This window comes from Mustelus asterias, chromosome 27 (genome assembly GCF_964213995.1).
Source record: "Mustelus asterias chromosome 27, sMusAst1.hap1.1, whole genome shotgun sequence".
Lineage (NCBI taxonomy): Eukaryota > Metazoa > Chordata > Chondrichthyes > Carcharhiniformes > Triakidae > Mustelus > Mustelus asterias.
In genome coordinates this window covers 2,744,080-2,752,697 of record NC_135827.1, presented here as the reverse complement: position 1 = coordinate 2,752,697, position 8,618 = coordinate 2,744,080, and positions in this window count along the sequence as shown.

The following is an 8,618-nucleotide window of genomic DNA, read 5'->3' as shown; positions in this document are numbered from 1 at the left end:
ATTAATCCGCATCTTTCTAAATGGTCGTAAATCCCATCCCTAAGGACCTTTTCCATCAATTTACCAACCACCGAAGTAAGACTAACCGGTCTATAATTACCAGGGTCATTTCTATTCCCTTTTTTAAACAGAGGAACAACATTCGCCATTCTCCAGTCCTCTGGCACCATCCCCGTGGACAGCGAGGACCCAAAGATCAAAGCCAAAGGCTCTGCAATCTCATCCCTTGCCTCCCAAAGAACCCTAGGATATATTTCATCAGGCCCAGGGGACTTATCGACCTTCAGTTTATTCAAAACTGCCAGGACATCCTCCCTCCGAACATCTATTTCCTCCAGCCTATTAGCCTGTAACTCCTTCTCTTCCTCAAAAACATGGCCCCTCTCCTTGGTGAACACTGAAGAAAAGTATTCATTCATCACCTCGCCTATCTCTACTGACTCCATACACAAGTTCCCACTACTGTCCTTGACCGGCCCTAACCTCACCTTGGTCATTCTTTTATTCCTCACATAAGAGTAAAAAGCCTTGGGGTTTTCCTTGATCCGACCCGCCAAGGACTTCTCATGTCCCCCCCTAGCTCTCCTAAGCCCCTTTTTCAGCTCATTCCTTGCTAACTTGTAACCCTCAATCGAGCCATCTGAACCTTGTTTCCTCATTCCTACATAAACTTCCCTCTTCCTTTTCACAAGACATTCCACCTCTTTCGTGAACCATGGTTCCCTCACTCGGCCATTTCCTCCCTGCCTGACAGGGACATACCCATCAAGGACACCCAGTATTTGTTCCTTGAAAAAGTTCCACTTTTCATTGGTGCCTTTCCCTGACAGTTTCTGTTCCCAACTTATGCCCCCTAATTCTTGCCTAATCGCATCATAATTACCTCTCCCCCAATTGTAAACCTTGCCCTGCCGTACAGCCCTCTCCCTCTCCATTGCAATAACAAAAGACACCGAATTGTGGTCACTATCTCCAAAGTGCTCTCCCACAACCAAATCCAACACTTGGCCCGGTTCATTTCCCAGTACCAAATCCAATGTGGCCTCACCTCTTGTCGGCCTATCCACATATTGTGTCAGGAAACCCTCCTGCACACAGTGCACAAAAACTCCCCCATCCGAACTATTTGACCTACAAAGGTTCCAATCAATATTTGGAAAGTTAAAGTCCCCCATGACAACTACCCTGTCACCCCCACACATATCCATAATCTGCTTAGCAATTTCTTCCTCCACATCTCTATTACTATTTGGGGGCCTATAGTAAACTCCTAACAACGTGACCGCTCCTTTCCTATTTCTAACCTCAGCCCATATTACCTCAGTGTGCAGATCCCCCTCGAAGTGCCTTTCCGCAGCCGTTAAACTATCCTTGATTAACAATGCTACTCCTCCACCTCTTTTACCAGCTTCCCTACACTTACTGAAACATCTATACCCCGGAACGTCCAACAACCATTCCTGTCCTTGTTCTACCCATATCTCCGTAATGGCCACAACATCGTAGTCCCAAGTACCAATCCACGCCCCAAGTTCATCTACCTTGTTCCGGATGCTCCTTGCATTGAAGTAGACACACTTCAACCCACCTTCCTGTCTACCGGTACCCACCCTTGACCCTGATACCTTCCCCAATACCTCACCACCCTCAACACTGACTTCTGGACTACAACTCCTTTTCCCACTCCCCTGACAAATTAGTTTAAACCCCCCTGAAGAGCCGTATCAAATTTCCCTCCCAGGATATTGGTGCCCCTCTGGTTCAGGTGCACCCCGTCCTGTTTGTACAGGTCCCACCTTCCCCAGAATGTGTTCCAATTATCCACGTATCTGAAACCCTCCCTCCTACACCATCCCTGCAACCGCATGTTTAACTGCACTCTCTCCCTGTTCCTCAACTCGCTAGCAGGTGGCACCGGCAATGTACCAGAGATGACCACATGTTTTGTCTTTGCTCTCAGCTTCCGGCCCAGCTCCCGAAATTCCTGTTTTAAATCCCCGTCCCTTCTCTTACCTATGTCGTCGGTACCAATGTTTACCACGACTTGTGACTGTTTCCCCTCCCCCTTAAGAATCCGGAAAACACGGTCCGAGACGTCACTATGCCCCTTCACTTTCTCAATGAGCCTTGCATGGGGCACCTTATCAAACGCCTTGCTGAAATCCATATAAACTACATCTACCGCTCTTCCCTCATCTATGTGTCTAGTTACATCTTCAAAAAATTCAATTTGGCTCGTAAGGCATGATCTGCCTTGGACAAAGCCGTGCTGGCTATTTCTGATCATACTATTCCTCTCCAGATGTTCATAAATCCTGCCTCTCAGGATCTTCTCCATCAACTTACCAACCACTGAGGTTAGACTCACTGGTCTATAATTTCCCGGGCTATCTCTTCTCCCTTTCTTGAATAATGGAACCACATCTGCAATCCTCCAATCCTCCGGAACCTCTCCCGTCTCCATTGATGACGCAAAGATCATCGCCAGAGGATCAGCAATTTCTTCCCTCGCCTCCCACAGTAACCTGGGGTACATCCCATCCGATCCCGTCTCAGTGATTTATCTAACTTGATGCTTTTCAAAAGCTCCAACACATCCTCTTTCCTAATGTCCACATGCTCAATCTTCTCAGTCAACTGCAAGTCTGCGCTGCAACTACCAAGATCCTTTTCCACTGTGAATACTGAAGCAAAGTATTCATTGAGTACCTCTGCTATTTCTACCGGTTCTATACAGACTTTCCCACCGTCACATTTGATAGGTCCTACTCCTTCACATCTTATCCTCTTGCTCTGAACATACTTGTAGAATGCCTTGGGGTTTTCCTTTATCCTGTCTGCCAAGGCCTTCTCATGACCACTTCTTGCTCTTCTAATTTCCCTCTTAAGTTCCTTCCTACTAGTCGTATACTTTTCTAGATTTCCAACATTACCTAGCTCCCTGAACCTTTTGTAGGCTTTTCTTTTCTTCTTGACTAAATTCGTTACAGCTTTCGTGCACCGCGTTTCCTGTAACCTACCATAACTCCCCTGTCTCATTGGAACGTTGCTGTGTCAAGCTCCAGACAAATTTCCTTGAAAATTTGCCACATTTCTTCTGTACATTTCCCTGAGAAAACCTCCTTCCAATTTATGCCTCTAATTCCCTGCCTAATAGCCTAATAATTGCCCTTACTCCAAATAAACACTTCCATAGCTTGACTGATCCTATCTCTCTCCAATGCTAATATGAAGGAGATAGAGTTATGATCACTATCCCCAAAACGCTCTCCCACTGAGAGATCTGACACCTGCCCAGGTTCATTCCCTAATACCAAATCAAGTACAGCCTCTCCTCTTGTAGGCTTATCCACATACTGTGTCAGGAAGCCCTCCTGAACACACCTAACAAACTCCTCCCCATCTAAACTATTTGATGAATATTTTTAGCATATTTTAAGTGCTGAAATTGGTTGAATAAGGAAGACACAAAGTGTTCTTTGTAATTGGTTTAATGAAAGGTATCGATCGTTCAAACTTCAAGGGCTGGATTTTAACTCTGGGTCTGGTTTCAATGTTTGAGAGAGAATTACAAATTGATCTTTGCTCAAGAGAAGGGTTTGGGGATATTTTATCTCCTGAGACTCATTTAAATCCCACCGGCTCATTTCCCAGTTCCCGGATGGACTGACGTGGATTTGATCGCTTTACAGAGATTGCAGTCAAGAATGATTCTAGGGATGAGGATCTTCTGCTCTGGAAATAGATTGGAGAAGTTGGGACTGGGATGGATTGGATGGAGCTATTCAAAATTATGAGGGGTCTGGAGAGAGTAGAGAGAGAGAAATGGCCCCCACTTCAGGCAGCACGGTGGCACAGTGGTTAGCGCTGCTGCCTCAAGGCACCAGGGACCTGGGTTCAATTCCAGCCTTGGGTGACCGTGTGGAGTTTGCACGTTGTCCCTGTGATTGTGTGGGTTTTCTCCGGGTGCTCCAGTTTCCTCCCACAGTCCAAAGATGTGCGGGTTAGGTGGATTGGCTGTGGTAAATTGCCCCAGTGTGCCAAAAATCCCTAGGTTAGGGGGATTAGAGGGGATGGAGTGGGCCTGGGTGGGATGCTCTTTCAGAGAGTCTGTACAGGCTTGATGGGCCGAACAGCCTCTTTCTGCACTGTAGGGATTCGAAGGATCGGAAACGAGAGCACAGATTTAAAATAATTGGCAAAAGAAGCAGGAAACGATACTTTTCACAATATCCCAATGCAGGTGACAATAATAAATCAAACCCAATCAAAAAATAATGCGAGAAACAGAATTTCCAAGCTGTGATTGGTTAAGGCTTCAAATGCGCTGCCTGAGAGTGTGGTGGCACATTTTCAAAGTAGAATTAGACTGTTATCTGAAAAGGAAGAATGTGCAGGGTTATGGGGGAAAGGCTGGAGCACAGCACGAAGCGAATTGATCATTTGGAGAGCTAGTGCAGACATGATGGGCTGAATGGCCTCTTTCTGCACTGTAACAATCTGGTTAGTGTCTGGGGAGGGTTAGTGTCTAGGGAACGTTGGTGTCTGGAGAGCGTTAGTGTCTGGGGAGGGATAGTGTCTGGGGAGGGATAGTGTCTGGGAAGGGTTAGTGTCTGGGAAGGGTTAGTGTCTGGGAAGGGATAGTGTCTGGGGAGGGTTAGTGTCTGGGAAGGGATAGTGTCTGGGAAGGGATAGTGTCTGGGAAGGGATAGTGTCTGGGGAGGGTTAGTGTCTGGGAAGGGTTAGTGTCTGGGGAGGGTTAGTGTCTGGGGAGGGATAGTGTCTGGAGAGGGATAGTGTCTGGGAGGGATAGTGTCTGGGAAGGGTTAGTATCTGGGAAGCTTTCGTGTCTGGGGAGGGTTAGTGTCTGGGGAGGGTTAGTGTCTGGGGAGGGTTAGTGTCTGGGGAGGGATAGTGTCTGCGGAGGGTTAGTGTCTGGGGAGGGTTAGTGTCTGGGGAGGGTTAGTGTCTGGGGAGGGTTAGTGTCTGGGGAAGGTTAGTGTCTGGGAAGGGTTAGTGTCTGGGGAAGGTTAGTGTCTGGGAAGGGTTAGTGTCTGGGGAAGGTTAGTGTCTGGGGGGTGGTTAGTGTCAGGGGGCCGTTAGTGGAGCAGGGGGAGAGTTGAGGATACCTGTGGCCATGTGATGCTGGTTGATCCGTTTAGGTGTCTGTTGGTCATGCTTTTCTTTGTGGGGGGTGCTGTCTGAGCAGAGGGCAGCATCTAAGTTCAGATTTTGAGGGCAGTGGAAGGCAGGAGTGTGGTGACAGTGCCAGGGTGAGGTGAGTCTGGTAGGCCGGCAGACTCATTGTCAGCTACTTCCGCGTTTCATAGGAGCAATGGTTAAAAAATCGCTGGCCTCGAGGATGGGGAGGGGTCAGGGTCAGAATGGCCATCCCTTGGATGGTGAAGAGCTCTGGAGTGGAGCAGAGATTACGGCCGTGATTTTCCTGGCCCACTGCACTGGTCGAGCAGCCGGCCGCGAATTTCCCAAGCCGTTATTTATGACCTGACCATCCTGGTGCCCGGGAACGGCCTGAGGCTGATGTAAATGTTCATTCACTTATTGAAATCTCTTTAGTGAGCCTGGGAAGGTTTCGCCCGGGATCTCTTATGTTTCTGATCTCACCAGTGAAGGCCGACACCAGCGGGGATCACATACGGTCACCCACTGGTGTGGACCTTCACTGGCGAGGTCAGAAACATAAGTGATCCAAGACAAAACCGTCCCAGGCTCGCTAAAGAGATTTCAATAAGTGAATGAATATTTCCATCAGCCTTATGGCACCCTGGCACTGCCAGCCTGGCACACCTGCACCGGGGTGGTGGGGGGGGATGGAGGAATGGTGGGGGTGGATAGTGTCGGGGCCATCCATGTCAGGTGCATGCCCAATGGTCCCCCGGGCATTCTGCTGCCCGCCTCTCCGTCAGGATTAGCCCCCTCCCCCGACTGATGTAATTCTCCTGAAAGTCTCCTGTTTTTCCATCCGTTGGGCACTTAGAATTTTTTTGGGAAAATCGCACCCAACCTACTCTAAGGTCATCATAGAAGTCATCAAAGAAACCCTACAGTGCAGAAGGAGGCCATTCGGCCCATCGAGTCTGCACCGACCACAATCCCACCCATATTTACCCGCTAATCCCTCTAACCTACGCATCTCAGGACTCTAAGGGGCAATTTTTAACCTGGCCAATCAACCTAACCCGCACATCTTTGGACTGTGGGAGGAAACCGGAGCACCCGGAGGAAACCCACGCAGACACGAGGAGAATGTGCAAACTCCACACAGACAGTGACCCGAGCCGGGAATCGAACCCGGGACCCTGGAGCTGTGAAGCAGCAGTGCTAACCACTGTGCTACCGTGCCGTCAAAGGTAATGGGGGGAGGTGCCAGGCAAACAGGGAAAGCTGAAGGATAACACAGGATGAAGGATGGTGGGGGAAGCCTGGTGGGTGACAGGGGGAGGGTAGAAGGTGCTGGACTTTCGTCGAAAGAAGATGTGCACCAGGATCTAATTGTAACGTTGCAACACAGTCCCACAGTGAAAGCCAAGACTCGAAGTGGAAGGAGGATCTTCCGTGGTGGCTGGAATTACGAGTAATGCTTATTGAACCCACTAAAGGGCCACCCGAATAATTATCAGTCAACTGATGGGGAACCTTACTCAGTAACGACCTCATCTCTATGGTCAAACTCCCAAATCTCGCAGCATCATTTCAGCAGGGCTCGAGTAGCATTGAAGCTTGAGCAGAAAGCCATCTCCTTTTGACCGAGACTGGGAGAAATGGAGTGGGAGAGAGAGTGGAACTCCACCGAGACTGGGAGAAACGGAGTGGGAGAGGGAGTGGAACTCCACCGAGCCCCAGTATGGGATGGTTCCAATATGCAAGATTGGAACCTTAAGCTATGCTGCTGGATAACAATAGCAGATCAGGGGGTGGGTGTCATGTCTATGATGGCAAGGGCAGGCTCTAGCAAATGTGCCTAGAGAGATTTTAAGGGAACTGAACAGTGTCTAAGGGAGGGTGTGAAGACACTGCATTCAGGACTCTGGTTTTGGAGGCGTGTATCCATGCACATGGATGAGAGAAGCACTCATCTGTGGTTCTTAGTATGGGTCTCGCCTTGCTGGGTCTGTGGTTGGGGGGATTGATGTTTAGCTACAGGCCTTCCTATTGGCTGAATTGATGAGGAATGGAGGGAATGTTTGAAACAATGTGATGACTACATGGGTCAGCAAGTGTCACAGGTCACCTCAGTTATCCTCGATGATGGCTGAAGTATCTTTGCTGTTTTTCCACCCATGGTGCTGAGGAGGAACTGGTGCCAGCAAGCCGTCCACCAGGAAAAGTAACAGTTGAGCAGCACGAGATAGCGGCTGTTCAAGATGTGTCGGAGGTTCCTAATCAGGTGACCATTACCTGCTGGGTGCCAGATTCACACACCAAGGCCTCAACTTTAACAGTGATGCCCAATGATGCTTCGTGCAGTTCAGGATCCTTATACTTTGCACTACAGATGATGTGAGACAATAAATGATGAATGAATAGGCCCACATCACCCATGGATACCCTTGATGTCCTTAAGTACATGTGATCATTTCAGCAACAAACAACACGATGAGAAATTTTAATTTTTAAAAATTAATTTACGGGATGTGGGAATCGCTGGCTAGACCAGTATTTATGGGGTTGCATGGTGGCACAGTGGTTAACACTGCTGCCTCCAGCACCAGGGACCCGAGTTCAATTCCCGGCTTGGGTCACTGTCTGTGTGGGGTTTGCACAATCTCCCCATGTCTGCATGGGTTTCCTCCGGGTGCTCCAGTTTCCGCCCACAGTCCAAAGACGTGCTGGTTAGGTGCATTGGCCATGTTAAATTCTCCCTCAGTGTACCCGAACAGGTGCCGGAATGTGACGACGAGGGGATTTTCACAGTATTTTCGTTGTAGTGTTAATGTAAGCCTACTTGTGACTAATAAATAAACTTGAACTGTTGCTCTTGAGAAGTTGGTGGTGAGCTGCATCTTACAGATGGTACACACGGCTGCCACTGTTTGCCGGTTGTGGAGGAATTGAATGGTTGTGGAATCAAGCAGGCTGCTTTGTCCGAGATGGTGTCAAGCTTCTTGAGTGTTGTTGGGGATGCGCTCATCCAGACTAGTGGAGAGTATTTCATCACACTCCCGACTTGTGCCTTGTAGATGGTGGACAGGCTCTGGGGAGTCAGGATCCCCAGCCTCTGACCGGTTTTGGTAGCCACAGTATTTATATTGCTCGTCCAGTTTAGTTTCTGGTCAATCGTAACCCCAAGGATGTTGATATTGGGGGAATTCATAGAATCATAGAATTATAGAATACCTACAGTGCAGAAGGAGGCCATTTGGCCCATCAAGCTTGCGCCAACAACAATTCCATCCTGGTCCCAGCCCCTCAACCCACACATTTACCCGACTAATCCCCCCAACATCCCCCAACACTAAGGAGCAATTTAGCATCGCCAATCAATCTTTTGGACTGTTGGCGGAAACTGGAGCACCCGGAGGAAACTTACGCAGACACAGGGAGAGCGTGCAAACTCCACACAGACAGTCACCCAAGTCGGGAATCGAACCCGGGTC